A 23,174-nucleotide genomic window follows, 5' to 3' on the forward strand; every position below is an offset into this window, starting at 1 on the left:
CAATTCAGGTCCACAACAAAACTGAGCAGAAAATACAGAGCTTCTGTGTCCTTTACCTGATACCACAGGCAGCTGCCGTCACCTTTGTCATTGCCATCATCAACATCCCACAGCACAGTGGTACCTTCTGTTACAATCCGTGAGCTTACACAGCGAATTCATACTGTTGGGCACATATACTATGTGGGCTTTGACGTGTCTAATGCAGGTATTTATCTTATGGAAGGAACTTGTCCCTTACTCTGGGGAGACCCTGCTCTTCTCTATGTCCTGTTCTTTTCCTAGCTGTAGTACAAGTGAGATGCAACCATAATAGCCTTTCAGGTGGACTTTCTTTCTCTGTGCCTTTTGGCAGTAGCTTTCTTTTTCCCACACAGAGCATCCATTCTGCTGAAAGCCATCTCGGTTGCTCTGAAGTCTTGACAACTGTGAATGAAGCTGCTATACACATTTCTGTGCAGGTTTTCATATGATGTCAGTTTTCATCTACTTTTCGTGGGCAGATGCCATTTAGATTCGTGAGCATCAGAAGCTTGTGGCACTGGATGAGCGTTTGTGTGGCTCCAGATGTGGGGTCTGGTCGTTGTCATGAATATGGGGTATCCCCTTTGATCAGCACTTCCTTAGTGCTGGGTTGCTGTGCGTCCTCATTTCCATCTTTGGTGGGATGTCTGTCCAGGGCTCCGTATTTGGAGTGACAGTCCGACATGTCTTTCTCAAGTCGTCCTCATGTTGTGTGGCTTGTTTTCTCAACTCAGCCATTTTTATCCACATTACGTTTCAGGGTTTGAGCTTCGGATGTAACAAATAACTAGTAACTCACTCATAGGTTAAAAACCTGACTTAGAAGTTAAAAAATTATCCTTTATAGACTCTTTGTTAAGTGCTGCTAATTTTTAAACGTGGTCTTGAAATAACTGCACTTGTAACTTTTTAAAATACTTGTCATGTTACGAGTTGTGAAATAATCTCGGAAAAGGCATTAACACCTGGCAGTAGCACCTGTGGGCCCAGGATGGATAATTTGATTCTGAACCCCAGCCTGGAACAGCAACTGTGTCCTTTGCTGACCTGGGTGCACACATTCCCCAGCATTTTGTGATGTTAACTGGTTTGAGTTGACAGTGTCAAGTGCTCTGTCCACACTCTGACAGATGGACAGCCTGTTCTGTTAACTGATTCTCATGCACACTGAATTTTCAGTGATGTAAGCTGGTGTCTGATTAGAAAATGTCTTGGCCGTTTAATATCTCTACTTACCTGGCATGAACAAAGGGATCGTCCTGATACGGCGTTCTGAATGTTAATTTCTCTGAACCTACTTTGACTTACTAGAATGCTATTTATTCGATGGTTTTTAGAATGTGGCCAGGTGAGTGCCACGAAAGGGACTTAGCTATAATTACTCGCGCCAAGCTTGTGGGCTGAGCTATCACCAACGGGTGGGAACTTGATAGCTTAGGAAATCAGGACAATCGGTCCTATCACTCTCCTGAGTCCCTGTCTTAATTCCTACCACCTCATATCCAACAAGTAATTAGAATGACAGAAAAACGCTTGTATTTATGAGGCAACCATTTTTCCTGTATGAGTCCAAAGCTAGATGTGGGGTTCCAGAGTTTCCTTTTTTGAGAATCCAAGTTGCAAGACAGAGGCCTCATTTCCCTTCAGCACTAGGGTATAGTCTTGTTCTTACATAAGCCCCTTGATCCTAAATGCTGCATTGACTAGGCTTCTCCCAGGCCCGTTCACAGTGCTGGGAGAGCTCTGACCTTTCCCTCTCAATAAATCTGCTGCTGATGGACATAGTGGCCAGGTCAGAACAAAAGGCTATGAGGTTGCACTGTAGTGCACTAATGTGGTTGGTTGTTTAATTAATTTGCGGTTTTGGTCTTCCTCTGTCTTTAAGTAGGTGAGAGTTGCAGGTAAAAGTCCTGAAACAAAGCGTCTATTAAAGGCTGGGTCACAATACTCAGAATAGGGGGGGTGAAGTAAAGCAGGGAAGCCCAAAGCAGAGTCCAGGTTCCCCGAAGTCTCTGTTTACTGAGAAGGGGCACATCCATCACCAAGGCAGTTCCGTTGGGCTAAACTTCCTCTCGTATTTTAACGGCATATATTTAATGTTCATCATTCCAGGCTGTATACAAGTAGACTCAACTCTTGGGTCCAGCTCTACAACAGTCACATGTCTCTTACCTGATATGTAATATAGACATCTTCAACCCAAAATGCAAAGTAATGGCCTCTTGTTAAAATCTGCTTTCTAAGGCCGGTCATGTGCCATACACTTAGAATGAGAGGAAGAGACAAGAAGGTCAAAAGTTCTAGCCTGGCCTCCATGGAATCATCTCAAAAATACCTAAACAACAACCAAACCACCTGCGCCCTTGGAATTCTTAAACCATCTCGCTGATGACTAATTTTACTTTCATTTTTTTATGCTGTGACACAAATGCCTCATAGAAGCAATATAAATGTTTACTTTGGCTCACAGTTGGGAAGAGTAGAACAGTTTCATCATGGTGGGGAAGCGTGGACATGTCTGGGTGTATGGCAGTGTGAGTGTTCAAGCACTCCTGACTCATGTCTTAGTGGACAGCAATCGCAAAGCTTGGGTTGGAAGCGGGGCTGGACTATAACCCTCAAAAGTTTGCCTTCCCATAACCATCATGCCCCAGTTTCAAAGGTTCCGTATCTTGCCATAACAGCATCTCTTGCCTAGTGATCAAGTTCAAACACATAAGCCTGTGGGGGGTGGGGGGAAGTTTCATATGCAAACCACAACACTCAGCTCTGAACTCTTTGGTTATCCTTAATCCCTTTTCTTTCATCTAGTTCATCCAGAAATGTTTGCCTGTTTTCCTAAATACATCTACAGTCTGACTGCTGCTTGCCACTGCAGTGCTGCCAACCTCATTTGCCTGGAGCTATTGACAGCTGCTTAATCATCGCTCTACCCCAGTCTACTTTTTACCCCTTAGTTTATGCTCAAGGTGTGATTGTTTTCAAAACCAGCCACAGTAGGTTCATGTCGGGCCCAACCCCCTATGTGATCTGGTCTTCCAGCCACTCCCTGTCCTCATCACCAGTGAGTCTCACTCAGAAAGAGAAGAGTCCTGGTGCACTATTGCTGTGAAGAGATACCATGACCATGGCAACTCCAAAAGAAAACATTTAGTTGGAGCTTGTTTACAGTTTCAGAGGTTTCGACTATTAACAGCATGGCTCTATGAGGTAGCCATGGTGCTGGATAAGTAACTGAGGCTTCTACATCCATATCTGCGGGCAGCAGAAGAAGAGAAACTAGGACTGGCTTGAGCTTTTAAAACCCCAATGTTTACTCCCAGTGACACACTTCCTCTAACAAGGCCACACCTTCTAATCTCTTTCAACGAGTACCACTCCTTTATGGCTAACCATTCAAATTTATGAGCCTATGGGGGCCATTTTTATTCAAACCACCAGAGAAAGAGGAAGGAGGAGGAGGAGAATTTTACAGATATAGCTAATTAGTACTTAAGGTTTGTTCCTGTTTGATAGTCACTCAGCAGCTTCAGATGTGTTCAAGCTCTTAAAAAATATTGTCAGAAACCCAGAATATTCCAAGTGTTCGGCCTGCTTGTTCAAACCTCTTCATCCTGAAATAGCTCACCAGTGCTCAACCTCACTGTCAAATTGTGCAGGGAACTTGTTTTCAAGTACTCGTGATATCTGGAGCTGCAGTCGTTTTAATAGAGGCTCCTTCCTGGGCTACCTGAGAAAGAGGTTGAGCATCTCAACTGTGTTCTGCGTTCAGGCCAGGCTAGGGGAAGCATTTACGAAGTCCAAATGCTGATGGGGAATTCCAGGAGCAGGGGCATTTGGAATGTTGCGTGGACACTGAAGGCTGAGTGCCCTCTCTGGGGCTGTTACTGGTGATCCTTCAGAGTTCCGAGAGTAGCCATATCAGACCAGCTGTGCTTTCTGATGTGGTTTGGAGGGCAGAGATTCTAGTTGGCTCTCAGGATAACCCAAGGTTTAGTTGAAAGAAAGAAATTAAATTCAAAATATTGATGTAGAAGGAGGAGAAATGCATTTTTCTAAAACCAGTTTTAAATAGAATTTCACTCTCAAGAGTGTCTTTTTATCTTTGGAATTCAAATAAATAAATAACTGTAATGCCCAATGAAATTTAAGAAGATTAAGTGGCAGTTGCATCCATGTTTGGTGAAACTTTGTTTTTTTATTTTTTGTTTGTTTTGTTTTTTTTTTTTTTTTTTTTTTGGTTTTTTTTTTTTTTTTTTTCAAGACAGGGTTTCTCTTTATAGCCCTGACTGTCCTGGAACTCACTCTGTAGACCAGGCTGGACTCGAACTCAGAAATCCACTCTGATAGCCTCCCAAGTGCTGGGATTAAAAGCATGCACCACCACTGCCCAGGCTAGAAGACAACTTGTCATGGTGGCACACGCCTGGAATCTCCCCATTGAAGGCACTGAGGCAAGAAGATTGCCATGAGTTTGAAGCCAGCCTGGGCTACAGAATAAACCGTCTCATTCCACCCAACCCCAATATTTTAAATACATAAAAATCGTAACAGATTTAATATTTTATATCCATGTGAAGATATTGCCAGGCTGCTCTTCACTTTAAGGGCAAACAAACTTAGTCTATTGTAAATACAGGGTTTCAGACTCACTGATGACATTGAACAGACTGATCACAGTGATCTAAGACTGCAGGCTAAGAATAAAGACTTTTAAGGAGTAGAGAGCTTTACTCCTCCTCCCCACCCTCCCCCTGGCAGCTGCCCACCCTCCACCTGCAACAACCACTCACCATTTCTTTACTTTTTACGGAGTATTAAATAATCAGTACCATTCTCAATGCAGACTTTCAATATAGTTTCTTTTACTTACCAATATATTTCCACGGTTCCTGTGTCTTTCCATGGCTTCATAGCTCATTTCTTTAGCATGGAATAATTTTTGTTTGTTTTTGTACTAGGTCTCATGTAGCCCAGGCTTGTCCTGAACCATTATGTAGAGAAGTGATCCTCCTGTTTTCCCCTCCTGAGTACCGGGATTATAGGCATACACCACAGTATCCAACAGGCCTCTGTTCATAGGGAGGTGGGAATTGAACCCAGGGTTTTGTGAGTGCTGGCCAAACATTCTAGCCACTGACTACATCACTCCCCTCCCCAACCTTGTCATCGTGTGTGAAATATATTATTATGTACACCTGTGTGTTACATATAGTTTTGATTTTGGATACTTTTAGCCACTGTCTCTTTAAACCTTTTCATTAGTAAAACTTATGTTCTTTTAAAAATGGTTTCTTGCTTTGTCATCAGATGAGGACATCATTTCTTTAATGATTCCATCATTTCTTTAGTGAATCCATACATACTAATTTTCTGTTTGGCATCCAACAATGCCAGTTGTATCGGCTGGCTTTGTGTGCCAACTTGACACAAGCTGGAGTTATCACAGAGAAGGGAGCTTCAGTTGAGGAAATGCCTCCATGAGGTCCAGCTGTAAGGCATTTTCTCAATTAGTGATCAAGGGGGGAGGGTGTTGGGAGCCGACTTTTAGCAGAAAGCGGCTATCAGCTTTGCAGCTATCTCAAGCCATATACCCTGACGTGAGACTTGTTTTTCAACAGCCTACAACAGCTGAAGCACACTCTGATATCCCACATATCTTGTTTTGCTGTTTACTGCCCCCAGCTGCAAGGTGCACGTGGTATCCAAGCCTGCAAGGCATGCGGTTCACATGCTATCCATGCTACACAAGCTTGTAAGGCTTACGTCATATCCATACCTACAAGGCATGTGATATTCATGAGCTTACAAGGCACATGGCAAACGCCTATAAATACCCCAGATTTCCCTTCAAAAGGGAGAATACGGGAGACAATGAGAGAGACAATAAAGGAGAGAGAGAGACAATAAATGAGACTTGAGACTTGATCAGACCCTCTGTCTTGTCTCCATTCTTCGTGTCCTCTCTCTCTCTCTCTCTCTCTCTCTCTCTCTCTCTCTCTCTCTCTTTCTCAACCCGGACCTGCGGAACAGAGCGGGCTGTTACAGTTTGGCCACCCAACGTAGGGCAGCTCGGTCGTTACAGGAGGGCTCATTGTGGGTGGTGCCATCCCTGGGCTGGTAGTCTTAGATTCTATGAGAAAGCAAGCTGAGCAAGCCAGGGGAAGCAAGCCAGTAAGTAACATCCCTCCATGGCCTCTGCATCAGCTCCTGCTTCCTGACCTGCTTGAGTTCCAGTCCTGACTTCCTTTGGTGATGAACAGCAATATGGAAGTGTAAGCTGAATAAATCCTTTCCTCCCCAGCTTGCTTCTTGGTCATGATGTTTTGTGCAGAAATAGAAACCCTGACTAAGACACCAGTCTTTATAGTTTTCATTTGAAATTCATTTTATCTTTTTTTTTTCTTACCCTGCCTCATGGTTTTTAAGATCATACCCAGGTAGGTTTGCTTGTCTGTCTGTCTGTCTGTCTGTCTGCCTGCCTGTCTGTCTGTCTGTCTGTCTGTCTGTCTGTCTAAGGCGCTCACACTATAGCCCAGGCTGGCCTTGAACTTTCAGCAATCCTTGTGCCTCAGCCTTCCAAGCATTGGATTACAGGCATGAGCTACTGTTGTAGCATCTCATTTAATTGATCCAGAATTTTCCAGTGCGTTTACTCTCAAGGCATATCTATTACTAGGAAAGCTCCCGAACCCCCACCTTTGCCAGTGGGGTCACTGTAGCCACTTCTTTTCTTGCTTCTACTCCTGACCCTCTGCTCTCTAAGGCTTCTCAAGGGATTCATTCAAATGCCCTTAGATCTCATTGGTTCTCTCTCAGTGCCACCAAGTAAAGTTCCAGCAGGCTAGGTCTCCCTGCTGTCTGCGGCTGCTGCGTTTGCCCAGTAGTGGCTGGGCTCGCTCTCATATCTCCTTGTGTTTCTTCAGAATCTTCTTATGGAGGCCATCCTTGACTATCAGAGGTAATGCTATGGCTTTTCTACCTCTTATCATGCAGTCATACTCTACTTCCTTGCTCTGCTGGGTTTTTTTTTTTTTTTTTTTTTTTTTTTTTTTTTTTTTTTGAGACTTATTTTTCCAACATTCTCTATAAACCATAAACAGTTTGTTTACTGCTTGCCAGTTCCTGCAGGACTAGCTGTCAGTAGGCACCTTCTTAATTAACGTTGTTCACTGCTCTATGCCCCACTGCCTACTGGAATGCTTGCTACATAGTTGCTATTTGATTAATACTATTTTAATTTGAAGTTCTTTCTTTTGGAAGAGTTATAACTTTTTAACAGAGGAGTATTAGCATCAGTAACAAAGTATACTTCACTCAGAGGACCCATATGACTGTAACATGCCAGACTAAGAGGGCATCTTCATGGATTTCATTTTTTCTAGGTGGTCTTTAGCATGTGTTGCAGGATATTCGATTACACTGTGAAGCCTAAGATTGCGTTATTTACTGGGAGAAATTAAAGAAAAAAAAACTATTTATAGTTGTGATGTGGCTCAGCCCTTTAATCCCTCTGGCTGGAATACAGACATGCCCTTAGTACAGACCTTTAATCCCAAAGAATGAAAATGGAGTTAGTTTGTAGAAGGAAGCACCATATTTGAAAGTGATGTCTAATTGAGTGGTAGACAAAGTGATGGATCAGAGAAAGATTTGACGGATTTGACAGAACTGATAGACTAAGTCTCATGAAAAGAGAGGGAAAAGAGGCTACTTAGAAGAGCAGTGCAGAGAGAAAGAAAGGGGATAAGGAGGCAGTTCTACCAGGATTGTTTTACTGAGACAAGTTAAAGACAGAACAAGCCAGAAAATGAGAAGGACCCAAAGATTAGGAGATATTTCCAAAGTTAGTATGAAGCCAAGCAGAGCAATTCAAGAGAAACTGAGAGAACCTAGATAGAATCAGTGAGCTTGGAGAGGAGTTTGAGCCAGAACAGCTGAGTTGAACCAGCCAGTCAGAGCTCAGAAAGAACTAGAAAGGGTGACCATGTTCAGCAGTAAGTCTCGGAGGCTGAAAACATTCTGGGCCTAGATTAAATTGTATGATTGTATGGAAGCTAGAAGCTTTCAGGGTTAGGCCTAGGTCAACAGAGGCAGTAAACACCAGAGATGACAATTAATATGAAGATTAGAAGTTACTGTTACAAATATTCTCAACTAAGTAGGCATCTTTGTGGGTACTACTTTCTCTAGATGGCTTCTAACATGCTAGACTAAGTGGGCATCTTTGTGGCTGCCTCTCTTTCTGGATAATCTCTAACATGTTATACTAAGGGGACATCTTTGTAGATGACTCTCTTTCTGGATGGTCTCTAACTTGCTAGACCAAGAGGGGATCTTTGTGGGTACCTCTCTTTTGAAATGGTCTAATCGATAACACTATAATCTTAGAAATGTAAGATATTCACAGACTCTCTGGAAATGTCCTTCACTGACAGAATGGATACTACGCAGAACTTGGGGGTTGTTTTTTTTGTGGTAACACTGTGTGACACATAGGCCTGAGTGAAGTATTTCTGTGTGTATTTACGTTTTTGTCCTCTCCTTGTGATTTGAGAGGGCACAATTTCGTACACTAGTTTGAGGCTACAGTCCAGTGGTCCTAGAACTAACTTTCTGATCTTAAAACAGAGACAACTGCCTAGCTGTGTGCCTGTAGTTCTGAGAGGTTGCAAGGGGAAGCATGCGGGGCTGACCTCTACTCTTGCCAACAAGGGAAGGGGGGTGCTCACTAGCTCCTCTCTCCAGTGGAATACCCCCAAGGGTTCTGTGATACTTCCATCCTAGACTGAAGTCCTCCTCTTTCTTGGGGTTACCCAACTTTACAATAGGGCTGGGATGGCATCCCCTGGTGGTAAATTCAAGAGAAGCTGATGGTGCTGCCCATCCCACAAGTTTGGGAGCCACTGGTTTAGTGAGTCAAGGTTCACAGTTCCCAGCCCCCAGGTGGGGGTGAGGTGGCAGTGACAACAGCTGTCTTTCTTGTTCTGAACAGGAATTTCTGGTTTGGGTGTACAGTTGATGCAAATGGGTGATCTGAAACAATGCTACAGAGCTCAGCCTGGGACAAGCATGTAAGTGGGTCAGGTTAGCTTGGACGACACTGCCAATCACAAATTGCCCAATCTGTCCCATAATGCCTAGGGCCTGCTTCTGGCGGTCCCACCAGCCTCTGCTCTCACTAGGTCCTCAGTAGCTGGCCACTGCTGCCGAATTTTACATGACCAGGAGGAACAGAACAAGCAGGAAGGATTCCGTTTGACCAGAGATTTCACTGCAATAAAGAAAGCTCTTCATGGAATTTACCCGTTTATTCTTGCTTATTTGGACCCACAAATTTGAAGTCTTGCATATCCCTCCATTTTCATGCTTTTCCCGCATGCATTCCAACCACCCACTAGTTCCTTTGCTTCCATTCTTTGGGCGATCACCCTTGTTCTAGTTCATAGTTATCATCAGTCCGTCAAGTGCGACGATGCTATTCCAAGTATGACCCAGCCTTAGGATCACTGGAAACTTGCTAGGGAACACAGCCTCTCCGGCTCTACCCGTGACTTCTGACTTTCAGATTCAGAAGGTGGGGCCCAGCAATTGGATTTTTTACAAACCCTCTGAGTAAGAACCTCTGGGCCACTGAGGGAAATCACTGGGCAGATTCACCTGCTACAGGCGTTGTTTCATCAGCTGCCTAGAACAACCTGAAGAGCTCCTCCTTCTTCTCTACAGCATTAAGCTCTAATTTAATCCATATCCTCTGCATCATATGGACTCTTGTTCTTCTGCATTGTCTGGGCTCCAGTCAGACCTCTCTTCTCTTTGGTTCCTGTCAGTCATTCCGTGTCACCCCCAACCCAGAGGTTGCCATTCTTACTCATATCCTGTGCATCCTAAGCAGCCCAGCCCAGAGCTTCTTCCTCCCTCTGAAGCTATTCTGGGCTTGTGTGTCCACATGGTCTAATGTGTGGTGCAACACTGCCCATTGTGTCTAGCATCAGGTCTCCCTTGTTCTTGTTTCTAGTTCATGATAAGCTTGTGGGGGGGGGGGTTGTGACAATCAATCTCTTTGTATTGCACTATGTAATTATTTTCTTCTATTCTGCAGCAGGGTTCCCAAAACTGGCTTAATAAGACAATCATATATATACTTGTGGGAAGCACGGCCGCCCAGAGGCCCCACCGCAGCTCCTGGTACTGACCTCTTCAATAAACAGTGTTTCCATCAGCCTGCTGGTTTGGCGAATACCATAAGTGCTCACTCAAACTTTATTTATTTTGTTTTTGAAATGGTAACTTTTCTCAAGCTTTATTTTACATTGTTTTTGAAACAACAGCAACGTTTCCATTGTTTCCTAAGCAAACAAGAAGGAGGAGAACACCTTGGCCAGGCATCTTGTGATACTGGAGGCAGCCCGAGTCTGGCAAACAGGAAGTTTGGGAGGAAAGAACCTCTGTGAGGCACACCTTTTGAACACCTGGTGAGTTACCTGGGGTGGCCCATGTCTGACACAAAGTCTGAGTGGAACAACCAAAGAAGGCGAGAGGGACCAGGTACCAGGAGGAGAAGCAGAGGTGGGGATTGAGAAGAAATCCATTCAAGTGGGCATGGGATTTCAGCAATTGTTTCTCCAAAGAGTGGTGCCTCTCACTGCCTGGCTGGTGAGTGGCAATCCAAGGGTAAGACAGGGGAGGCTAGGGAGATACCTAAGACAATGGGGTGAGAATGCTGAACCCCCTTATTCTGTCTGTCTCTTTGTAAATATATTTGGCATTCATAAAGCCAGAGAATTGTTTTCTCCCCAAATAATACATTGTGGAAATCTGTCTTTGAAAACTGTATCTGTGTGTGGTGGCACATGCCTTCAATCTCAGTGCTCTGGGACAGAGGCAGAGGTGGGCTGATCTCTGTGAGTTTGAAGCCACCGTGGTCTATATAATGAGTTTGAGGCCAGCTAGGGCTGCGTAGTGAGACCCTGTATTAAGTGGGAAGCAGAATCATGTTATTTGGGCCAAGTTATATACTTTTCTAGATAAGTTTAGGCTAGATAGTTTAAGAAACGATTCAGATATTTTCTGTTTTCTACTGGAGCTGATACTAACTCTGCTTTTTCCATTCCATCCTTCACCTTAAAAAAGTAAACCATAGCTTTAAAAAGGTTTTGTGGGTTTCGTTTTTTTTGTTTTGTTTTTATTTTTTTATTTTTTTTAATTTTTGAGACAGGGTTACAGGGTTTCTCTGTATAGCCTGGGCTACCCTGGAATTCGTTCTATACACCAGTCTGGCCTTGAGCTCAAAGATCTGCCTACCTCTGTCTCCCGAGTGCTGGAATTAAAGGTGTTCATCACCACTGCCTGTTAAAAGTTGTATTTGTTTTTGTTCAAGTTTTATGGATCTTTATTAGTGTACAAAGACAAGAAAAAAAAAACACCTAATCTAATCCCCAAAATTTCAGAAGTGAGACCCAGTACTGAGAAAGTGTCAATAAGTGAGATGAATGGAAACCATGACATAAAAGTCACTATCACAGTAGTGGAATGTCCTGAGTATGAATTCCTGCATGTTCTTTATGACTTGACTTACACGTTCAGACCCTAACCTGAATGTTCAACCATTTTCACTGTTTGCATGACGAAGGCTTTGACTTTGGAGTTACTCAGTTCACCTGGAATCCTGGCTCTGTTGAATGCACATTGCACAGTCTTGATAATAATTAGCATCTAATACTAATATTTAGTAAGTATATATAATAATGTGTCCATTCCTCTAGACCTTGGCTTCCTCACCTGCAGCGAGAAGATGATGACGTCTTATACAGGTGCTCTGAAGATGGAACTGCAGTGATGTTTGAAAAACACACAGTGCCAAACATTTACCAGGTATTCTATGAGTGCAGTGGCTTGACTATAATAACGAAACTTTATTTATTCATTGTATATGTCTGATACGGAACTCAGAAGATAACGTGCGGGGATTGGTTCTCTCCTTCCACCATGTGAATTCCTGTGATCCAACTCAAGTCATCAGGCAAGTGCTTCTACCTGCTGAGCCTGACCGGCACCCTTCAAGGCAGAGGCCATAGCAGAAGGAACAACATCTAGACAACCACCTGAGTTACAGTCTGGGATCTATGTTTGCCACTTGTGTTACCTCGGAACCTTCGCTTAACTGCTCTGTTTTTCAGTTATGGTCCCTGCTTTAGTCCTAGTACCTAATTCATGAGTTCACTAAAGAAAAGGAAGAACATTATAAAAGAAAGGTGCTTAATGCAGTGTAGGGCACTGAAAATCTACCCCACACATATTGGTTATTGCTATAGATTTCTTCCTGTGCTTATTGGATTTTCTGACTTTGAAGACCCTTTCCCTGTGAGCCTGGAGAGGCTCCTTCCCCTCCATGTGTGCCTGGGTCAGTGCTCCTATCTGATGGCACACACCTGCTGGTCCGTTGGTCTGTTGTCATTCATCCCTACCTTGATTTTTTCCTTTTGCTTCTGACTTGCAAGTGTGAGGTCAGGGGTCAAACCCAGGGCCTCTTAACACTGAGCTATGCCTTCGTGCCTTCCCTGTTTTCTATGTTCGTCTCTTCGTCCAATACTCAGAAAATAATGAGTTAACCATGAAAGAAATGGTTAAGACTAAAGGCACAAGGATATTTGATGTTTAGATGATGATGATGATGATGATGATGATGATTGAGACAAGGTTTTACTATATAGACCCAGCTGGCTTGCAATTCACTATGTAGACCAGGTTGGGCCCAAACTCAGAGATCTGCTGCCTCTGCCTCCAGAGTGCTGGAACTAAAGACATGTACCACCATGCCTGGCTAGACCAATTTTGAGAATAAAAAAGAGGAAGAAAAATAAAGCAAACAAAAAAATCAGAAAATTATAGACTGTCAAAAAAAATGAGTCAGTGATGGAGACAAAGTAGAAATTTTACTAAAACAAATTATCTTGAAATTACCCCTGTTTTCCTGATACTGAAAGAAACAGGACATCTATCTGCTGGCTGAGAGTTAAGATCTCTTACCCTCTTCCCCCCCATTCACTTATCTTTCCTCCTTCCCTCCTTCCCTCCCTCCCTCCCTTTATTCAAGATATGGTTTCTCTGTGTCTCCTAGACTAGCCTGGAACTCACTATGTAGCCCAGGTTGACTTCAAACTTGCAATCACCCTGCTTCAGTCTCCCAAATTGGGTTTTATGGGCTTGTACTGCTATGCCCAGCCCTCTTCCTTCCTTCCTTCTAAGTTTTCTACAAAGAACTCTAGACATTCCCATTGTGATTGGCTGATTGGCTTACCTACTGATCTGTTCTCATCCCTCCTAGCGTTTCAGGTGACTCTCCGGCCTCAGTTGCTTGCCAGAGTGTGTCCCCTGGTGTCTCTAAATATTCTGCAGGAGGCCCTGGTTACATTCCCAGCAGCACTTCCTTTTCTGCCCAGGTAGAGCCCTTGTTCTGCAGTGGATTTAACTCTCTCCCGCACTAAGGGAGTACTGGGTTTGTCCCCATTGCCCAAATCCCAATGTGGTGGTCTCATCTTCTACCAGGTTTTGATTCATTTGAAGGCACATATCTTTTGCTGTTTTGGGGACAGGGTACCATTATGGATTCTAGGCTACAATGACAGCCACGGGCAGCTCATAAGTACACATCTTAATTCTGGCAAACGAAACGTGAACCAGTGTCTTTAGGGACTCTAGTAAATGCATCCTAGTTCTTAAAGGCAAGAACTGGAAAGAAGTGCCCCCTATTGTGCTCCATGTGGTTGCATTTGCACTTGACATAATCAAGGGCAGCATCCTTCAACCGTGAAGGAACCTGGGGATGGGAAGATGGAGGATGTTCTCTAGCAGGAGGTTAGCCGGGCTGGAAGCCATTTGCCCCTGGGGTCTGTGGTAAATGAGAAAATACTTCCAAGCCAACTAGGATGTTATCTGCTATGTGCTGTTGGGAGAGCTCTAGATTACATGAAATTCTTGTTTTCCATGGGAAAGTCAATGTCTCTGTGGGTCTCATAGCTTCAAGTCCGACTCCTCTGTCACAGCCTGAGCCCGGGGTGACCTACTTCCTTCTTCATGACTCAGTTTACCTTTTCCCACTCCCACTTTCTCCTCCCGCATTTGTTCCTCTCTTTCAATTTCTTTTCCTTCTCCTGTGCCTCCATCTCCTCTGCCTTTTTTCTCCTTCCCTTCATTCCCTATCTCCCCCTCCCCAAACCTCCTGCCTTTAAATGTAGGAACCTTCAATGTGACGTTTTCGTGTTCCTTGTTCCAAGTACACTGTCTCGAAACTGCGGACACTTGAATGCATCTTCAATGGTTCAGGAGTTACAATGAGAACAGCACTGTACAGCAGTCTGCAACGGGATTCACGCATATTTTTGTGACAGGTGTATGTTTTACAGGGAGGAAGAGGTTTTGCTTCAAAGACTCGCAAATGACAGGCTTCCTGCCAGATGGCTAAACCTTTCAGCGTGTGTGTGTGTGTGTGTGTGTGTGTGTGTGTGTGTGTGTAATATGGTTGGTAGTACCTTGTAGCTCTGTTTTAAGAGTTAAAGGAGGTGTATGCAGGACACTATTGTGTGTGTGTGTGTGTGTGTGTGTGTGTCTATAACCCACATACAACCAGGACTATTCTAAGATGGCTAAGTCTCGCTGCTCCCTCATTTATTCTAACACATGCAAGTGAGCTCATTATCCCCAGAACATGTGATCCTGCTAGTTAATACACTTCATGTCCCCGATGTTGTCCCTTTTACCTACATCGAAACTTAGATTGGGTGACAAAGAAGGTGTCAGTATGTCCATGCTTCCGAGACTGGGCCAAGTGGAATTGGGTGAGAGACTACTTGATATGAAAACTACATCGTCCACTGAGAGAGAGACAAGATGGGCATTGTGAATGACAACTATTAACCAAAGCAAGGGACAAAGAATGATAGGGACTGTCTCTGCTCTAATTCTGACACATCATGTCAGATACCCAACTGACCTTCGTTTCCTCATCTCTAGATCACATTTCAAATATTATGCTATATGGGAGACGAGGAATATAGGAGTGGCAACAAGGAGGCAAAGACGACAGTTTTGCATATCAGTCTACACATGGGTTTGCATGCATTTGTATAACTAGAGTAAACTGATGGAAAGAGTTGGACTCTAGTTTTGAGTTTGACTCCATGTTAACCTTAAGTCAAGGACCAGTATCTCACAGGACTCTTAACTTGCTCAAATCCAATGCTATTGAAATCTGTACAAAGGAACACTCAAGCTTCTTTTGCAATCTAGGCTTAGTAGGCTTTGTTATTTTGATTGCATTCACTCCTTATATATTTTTACACGGCAGGTGTCTGTGGATGAGAAGACTGTGTTCCTAAAGTCAGAAGCCACGATATAGACACCATGCCCTGAGAGCAGTTGTTGCCAGATGAGGAAACGGAAGAATACACAAGTAGGTCACAAATTCCCCAAACAGAAGCGGGGGAGGCTTGGCAGCTGGCTGATGTTGCTGCTTACAGGGGAAGGGGTGGCCGTTGCAATATTAAATCATGATAGATGAGCGCATCGTATAGATGAGCCAAGGACATGGTGTTCAAGCAGTATTTAAGAAATTAATGCCATATGTCAATCATGGATCTTGCCAATCTTTTATCTGCCTTTCTTGCCACACTATGCAGGCCTTAGAAAGACTAGAAATCATAAGGAAGTTGAGTATTCCTACAGTTTAGCTTACACTCTTGCCTGTCTTACATATACACCACTCTTTCTTCTATCATCTTCCTTATTTTGGTTTTGACAGGCTTTTGCTATGTACTCTAGGCTAGCCTTGAACCTGTAGCAATCCTCCTGCCTCAGTCTTGGGACTTATAGCAGTGTGCCAGCATATTCAGGTTTCCTTCCTAGTTTAGAAGGTTGTTTGTTTGCTTGCTTCAATTTTAAGTCGCTCTTATCTCTGTCTTTGTCCTCCCCCTGCCTCTCTCTCCCTGTTACCTAGGATGGTTTTGACTTCTGGAACTCAGGTTGATCCTCCTGCTTCAGCTTTCCCAGTAGCTGGGATTGCAGACCTAGGCTACTGTGTTCAGCTTCTTTTCTGTATGTTACTTTTTTCCCCCCAGTCTTAGATAATAAAGACTATAATTCAACCATTTAAATACAGTGTGAATTTTGTGTTTCAATTGCTTCTTCATAATAGTAATTACAATTGTTAAGCTTGTCTCATGGATTTTAAAAGAGTTTATCAGAAAAAAACACATTCAAGGATGTTTAAAACAATACATTTCTGGGTATGAACTTCAAGACAACTTAGGAATATGCATGAGAGAGATGGAAAGGAAGCTGTGGAGGAGGGGCTACCATCAGTGCACTGACCCCCCACAGGCTGACTACCCAACCAAGATCAAAATGGGCATGGGAAACAAAGAACTATGTCACACAAGAGTCAGTAAGCAAATGAAATAAATACACAGGGAAAGTTTATAGTTTCCAAAGAGGTAAGCCAATAAAACGATACATCACAAGTCTTAAAATGGATATGCATTTTAGGGGAAAGTAAATGTACTAGAGGACAGGGGAAAGAACAAATGGACAGAAAACTGACACGCTGGTAATTACCAGCGACGACAATGTTCCATAAATATGATGGTAATGGCTCTCTGTACTTGGGGTCCTGAAAAGCAGACACATCAGTAGCAGAAGTAAGGGCTTGTTGACAGTAGGAGAGATCAGATATTTGTGACTAGCCTGGTGTGAGTGAAGTGCTATTTCCATAGAAACATGGTTCTCAGTGTCCCCCAGACAGGGCTATTTGACACAGGTCACTGCCCCTCTCTATTGAGTGACAGGCTTCCTGGTAAAATGGCTGTGAGTATGGCCATGCTTATCTTGCTGGAGGACTGACTGACTGCTGAGAGTCAGCCTTCAGAAAGACATCAAAGATTCCGAAGGCGTTTTAAAAGCCTTCTTCAGGGCATAACTTTAAATCTGCAGCATTACATTATTCACAGCTCAGCTCATCTACAGTGGCATCTGCTTCTCGAGAACTAGAAGGGGCTAAATCATCATTGTAGGTGTTTCAAGATGAGAAGTCTGCAACTCAGGGCAGCTCAGAGAGTCCCAGGGCCACATAAGTCCCAGCCCCAGTGTAGAAAGTGCCCCTGGAAGAGCTGGCTGACTCCTGTTTCTTCCCTGTGAGAATAGACAACTGACTAAGCTGTGTCTCTTTTTGCTTTAAGTTCTAGGCAGTTCAAGTTCAGAGTTGAAACACCCATGAAAGACTTGATTCGCTCTTACAGTTTCCACATTTGGGTTCTTGGATTTTTATTCCTGATGGTCCTAGATTGTGAGGAGCCGCATTTGCCATTAAAAGATGGCGCAGGCTTCTGCTTCCTGGTTCTTCACGGAAGCTTTACTTGAGAATGCGCCTGCGCATGGCGCGAAAACCGAGTATGACAATTGGATGAAAGATTTGAGCCAATGAGGGATCTGCACGTCTCCCAAAGCTCTATTTAAGCAGCGGGCTTTCTGAGCTCGGCGTCCTTCCCTCCACCTCACCATATTGAAGAGCTGTTCAATAAATGCTGTCAGAAGAATCCTGAGTGTGGTGTTCTCCTTATCGGCGAGGCTGTGCGCTACACTAGATATATATTTTTTTCCCTCCCTGTTGCTACAGGCTACATTTAGTCATCAGTAGAGTAGGTGAGAGCGTGATAAATGTATAAACTTTCACAAGAATTTTAAAAGCCCACAATAATAATAGCATACTTCTTCAGGAAGATCCAGTACTTAGCTATTGTGAGTCTGATCATAGAACTTCTGTGCTTGGATTTTACTCACAACATCATTAGAATTCGAAAACTATGGGTAGAAAACAGTCTGCCGCATGGAACAAAAGGTTGGCTCTAAAATTTCAAGCTTGACAAAGCACAGGGCCCTAGCTCAGAATCTCCCATTGCTTTATGGGTAGAGAATAAAATAACTAGGCAGTGACATCACTCCCAGGTCATCTGGTTCTAGGACACTCTGCCTATGACTTGTGTCCTGCAGTCATTACTTGGACTTCTTCACACCAGCATCTGTTCTTAACCCCTATGTCCAACCCCCCAGCTTCCTTCTGGCACCTTCCATTCCACAGGCTTTTAAACTTTCTTAGTGCCCATGCTGGTTCTCTGCCAGACCCCTTCTCTATGTCCCCTCATTGTCATGGCCCCCCAGAAATGTTTCTTCATCTAAGGTTTTGATTGGTCCTTTGTTTAAGGAGAAGTATTAGTCAGCTTGTCTCTGAGGCATAACGTTTTAAAACACTGCTATGGTTCGTGGCTCTCTTGTTCCCATTGATAGACTATAAACTCCTTAAGTTCAGAACTATTTCATGGTGATTGAATCACGGATGTAACTTAGTCCAGCACTTGGTTCACAGGGCTTCCGAGTTTAGCTTGACAGTGAACGTTTCATATTTGGTCATGGTTTCTGTCCACAGATCTATTCCTAGACCCCCAGTGATGGCAGCCTCTACCCTTCTTCCCTTTCTGTTCCCCTCCCTGGGTGCTATCTCTTAGATGGTCTATTCTTTATTTTCCAATGATAAGGCTTATCTCAAAGCCTAAATTCTGCTTTAAGTCATTTGATTAGTAGTACTGTGACTATGTGGATGCTGGGAATTTAATCCAGGGCTTCATACATGCTAAGCATGTGCTCAATTACTGAGCTATACTCCCAGCTTTTAATTTTTTATTAACTTTTGAGAATTTCATAATGCATACACTACATTTTGATCATATTCACCCTCTGATTCTCCCCCTAACTCCTCCCATATCCAACCACCACAGCCACTCAACTGCCAAATTTGTGCCCTCATCATGCAACAACAACAGCAGTAGCAACCACAACAATCTATCAATTTGTGCTGCCATACATGCTAATCGGTATGGAGCATAGTCAAAGTGCCAGGGCCCACATCCTTAAAGAGAACTGACCCCACCTAGAAGCCTGAAACTGACAATAGTTCCTTAAATAAGAGAGAGGGCTCACAAACTCCTCCCTAGCAACGCTGGAATGTTGACTGGATTGGTCTTGTGCAAGGTCTTATAGAGAGATCCACAATTACTAAGTTCATAAGTGTAGCAACCCTGCCATTTCCAGAAGACAGTGTCCCCTATGGTCGCTCATGTCCTTCATGCAGTCTTTCTACCCATGTATGAAGGAAAATGGCCCCCACAGGCTCATAGGGAGTGACACTATCAGGAGGTGTTGCCTTGTTGAAGGAGGTGTGACATTGTTGGAGGAAATGGGTCTCAGCCTCTTCCCACTGCCTGTGGATCCAGAGATAGAACTCTCAGCCCCTTCTCCAGTACCATGTCTGCCTGTGTGCCACTATGCTTCCCATCATGACTATAATGGACTAAGCATTCTGAAACTGTGAGCCAATGAAATGTTTTCCTTTATAAGTATTGCTGTGGTCGTGGTGTCTCTTTACAGCAATAGAAACCCTAACTAAGACACCGTCCCCCTTCCACGATGGCCCCTCAGCCTGGAAGAGACTCCCTCTAGCTCTTGAAGTTCTTAAATTAGTACAGATTAATGTAAACATCATGTCTTACATGGCAATAAAATACAGACTGAGGATGATGATAGTCCTAGAGACAAGATGTTAGGAATTAGAAACATTTATATTCTTCGACTGCATCTGAGTAATGGTAGTAAGTGTCCAGATTGAGATTTAACTGGATTTTGAAGTTGAGACATCCTGAGATGAAGTAAGCTGGAGCTACATACTGTTTGGTTTGCTTTTTTTTTGGTGTGTGTGTGTGTATGTGGTACTGAAGTTTGAGCCAGGGCTTGCCCATACTCAGAGAGTCTTTGCCACTGAACTGTACCAGACCATCCATGCTGGATTTCAAAGTTCACTGTTTCTCTTACACAAGTATCCCTGTCTCCCTTAGCTCCACAAGGGAGTAGCTTTAAGGAATCCAGAGTGAGATGAATGGTGAGATGTAAACCTACACCCCAAAAGTAAATGGAGCCCAGCAGAGGCTGAGGGGAAAAGGAGGCACAGAAGCAGATTAGGGACTAGGAATGCCACGCCAAGTGAGAAATGCATTCTTCCTGTAACAGCTGACAATTATAAAAGGCTCTGAGGCAGATGTGTTGTCCTTTCATTTAAAACACTCCAGCTCTTAAAAAAAAAAAAAAATGAGCAAAGAAGGCATAAGAAAGTAGATCCCTGAAGTCCAAGATTGTGATGGTGCCTCATGGCCGTGGGTTGGGGATGTAGGAGGGACAGGTTTGATTTGGCAAATGACTGAAGTCCACAGAATAGTCCCTTTCATCAGGGGAAGGTGGAGAAAGGAAATGTCTGGAACATTCTCACGTAGGCTTCTGTAATCAGCAGCACTGAGGATTAAGATGACATTGAAGGAACTAAAAGGCTGTGCTGGGAAGTGCAGCATGGTGGTAGGCTATGAACCCACAGTCCTATCCCCAGCTAACTAACCAAAACAGCACATCATGTCCCAGGAAATAGCCCAAATAGGCCTAACACTTGACTATGGAACTATAGCCCCAGCTGAATTTTCATTTTATTATTAAAAATGGAAGAAAAGAAAAGGTTGGTACATATTGTCAAGAAGTTAACATCAAATATAATTAATTAGTGGTATAATTAATTTTTTCATAAAAGCCCCAGTATCTATTTTGGTTACAGGGTTGTTAATGAAATAATAGTTTTCCAATGCCCACCCTGAAGGACCAGACTGCTTAGTTTACAACTATTTTACTTAATATTTGTTCATCAGGGGAGATTCATGACAAAGACACATTTTCAGAAGCGTTGATGACAGGGGCATATCTCATGTATTCAGGCTGTCACTGACTGAGATGCCATTATGAAGTATATGATTATAATTATTCTCACGCCTACCCAGCCATCACAATTATTCATAGTTTTTGAAGACTGTATAGACATTGATTGAAATGTACAAGTCTTAGCTGTCGTTTTGACAAATTCATATACCTATGTAACCCACATGGTTGTCATAACAGGTAACATTTGTGTTCCATCAGAGAGTTTCTTTGCGTTCCTCACCCCCTGCATCCTCAGAGTAGCCAGCATCTAAGATGGCCGTCTAAGGTTATCTCTGACTGTGGATTTTATGTCCTGTGGGTTCTTTTCTCATACTGAGTAAGGAGATCAGAATAACAAATAAGACACTGTAGAGATGATGTAAATACCTTTTATGTCTAGTTTTTTTTTTTTTTTTTTTTGAGACCGGGTCTTCCTTTTGAGCCCAGACTGGCCTGCAGCTCACAATTCTGCCTCAGCATCCCAGTGTGTGTGTGTGTTACTATGCCTTTCTGTGGTTAGTTCTAAAAGATCTTTGCAGCTTTTGTCTTCTCTGTCAGGATTACTCCATTGAAAAGCTAGCTACAAAGTTGTGAGGACATGACAGGCCCACAGAGATATCCCCATGGTAAGGAACAATCAGTGGGGGATAGACCTTTTCATCAACAACTAAATGAGTGCAGTTTCAGGAGTGAATTGACTGTCCCAGTCACATCAGACTTTGAGGTAACAGCTGCCCCAGGTAAAGCACTTGCCTCAACTTCCTGTGAGACTGTAACCTGTAACCTTTAAGCATGCCACTCCCTTCTGACCCACAAAAAGTATTTCATGAGAGATGTTTGTTGTACAGGCTGTTGTACATGCGGAATTTACTATTCAGCTGTAGATACCTCTCTACCCTTGGTATCACTGCCCTGGTTAAAGGATTTGTTATTTTTATTCGTGATAACACATGTGTAGAGGTCAGAGGACAATTTGCAAGAGTCCTTTCTCTCTCTCTCTCTCCATGTACGTGGGATGGATCTCAGGTTGTCAGGCTTAATGCTTTTACCTACTGAGCCATCTCACCAGCCTGCATGTATCTTTTCTATATGTGTCTATCTCTGTATGTTTAACCTTTTCCCAGTGTTTTCAAAGTTAACATTTTTGGCACTTAAAAAAAAAAAAAAGAAAACCATCTTTTCTTAATCCTTAGGAAGGATCCCTCAAGTGTCTTGTGCCACCTGGCTAGTACTTAGTCAATAAATACAGTAAGTCAACACAAATTAAATGAATAGGTCATTGCCATCAGTTCCAACTGTGTGAGTGACAAATGATCAGACTCTGGGCTCCTGGCCTACAAGTGCCACCTTTCATCCGTCACACTTTTTGAACTTTAACCCATGGCATAAGCCATACAGAAGTAGGTGTTGGCACCAGCCTAAGCTTGCTGTAGCAATCCACAGCAGCTGGCCGGCAACTTGCATAACTGTGGGCCTGTGACACACACCAGAGGCTTCACTGTAATCCCATCCTTTGGAATGTCAAAACTATGTCTCATACATGGGCAGAACACAATATCTTTTTTTCCCCTCAATTCATGTTTCAATGAGCTGTTTGGGTGGCAGTGTTGTTTGTTTTGGACAGAATACTCATTGTTTAATTCCAAAGATAGATAGAAGTTCGGTCTATGGAAAGGACATGTGTGTAGTTTGTGTGAAAATTCTATGAAAGAAAACTGGAAACTGTAGTTTGAGGTTTTCATTTCTTCTTACATGGGGTTGAATTGGTTGAATTGTCTAATGTTGGAATTATTGATGATATCATTTATTCTTCAAAGGAAATTCTTTTAATCACCTGCGGGTACATTAGGAATTCAAAACATGGGCTTAGTGGTTAAAAGTGTATACCATTCTTACAGAGGATCTGGGCTTGAGTCTGAATACCCATGTTGGGTGGCTCACGACCATTTATAGCTCTTGCTTTAGGAGATGTGGCACTTTTGGCTTATGCAGGCAGCTGCACTCATGTTCACCTGCCTCTACACACACATAATTAAGAATAAAATAAATCTTAAAAGATGAATGCAGAATATTGAGAAGGTGATTTTCTCTGAGCAGCGACTTATTTTCATCCTTCCTTAATGATGTTTCTGTCTTTTAAAAATTTCTGTGCATTGGATTGGAGAGATGGCCCAGTGGTTAAGAGCACTTGCTACTGTTGCAGAAGATCCAGGTTCAATTCTAAGTATCTCATCAGGTGGCTCATAACTGCCTGTAACTACAGTTTTAGGGAGATACAATGCACTCTTCTGTCCTCCCCAGACACCTGCACA

At 43.2% G+C, this 23,174-nt stretch overlaps 1 long non-coding RNA gene across 2 annotated transcripts; it reads left to right on the top strand.

Annotated features, from left to right (window-relative positions):
• Nucleotides 1–10,380: 10,380 nt before the first annotated feature.
• LOC143435389 (uncharacterized) lies at nucleotides 10,381–16,159 on the top strand. 2 transcript variants are annotated; one of them, XR_013105633.1, is made up of 3 exons: nucleotides 10,381–10,499; nucleotides 11,790–11,898; nucleotides 15,371–16,159. It is a non-coding gene; the product is annotated as an uncharacterized LOC143435389 (long non-coding RNA). The 2 variants fall into 2 exon arrangements; XR_013105632.1 differs by lacking the exon at nucleotides 10,381–10,499 and adding an exon at nucleotides 10,513–10,680.
• The last annotated feature ends 7,015 nt before the right edge of the window (nucleotides 16,160–23,174 follow it).

This window comes from Arvicanthis niloticus, chromosome 21 (assembly GCF_011762505.2).
Source record: "Arvicanthis niloticus isolate mArvNil1 chromosome 21, mArvNil1.pat.X, whole genome shotgun sequence".
NCBI classification, from domain to species: domain Eukaryota; kingdom Metazoa; phylum Chordata; class Mammalia; order Rodentia; family Muridae; genus Arvicanthis; species Arvicanthis niloticus.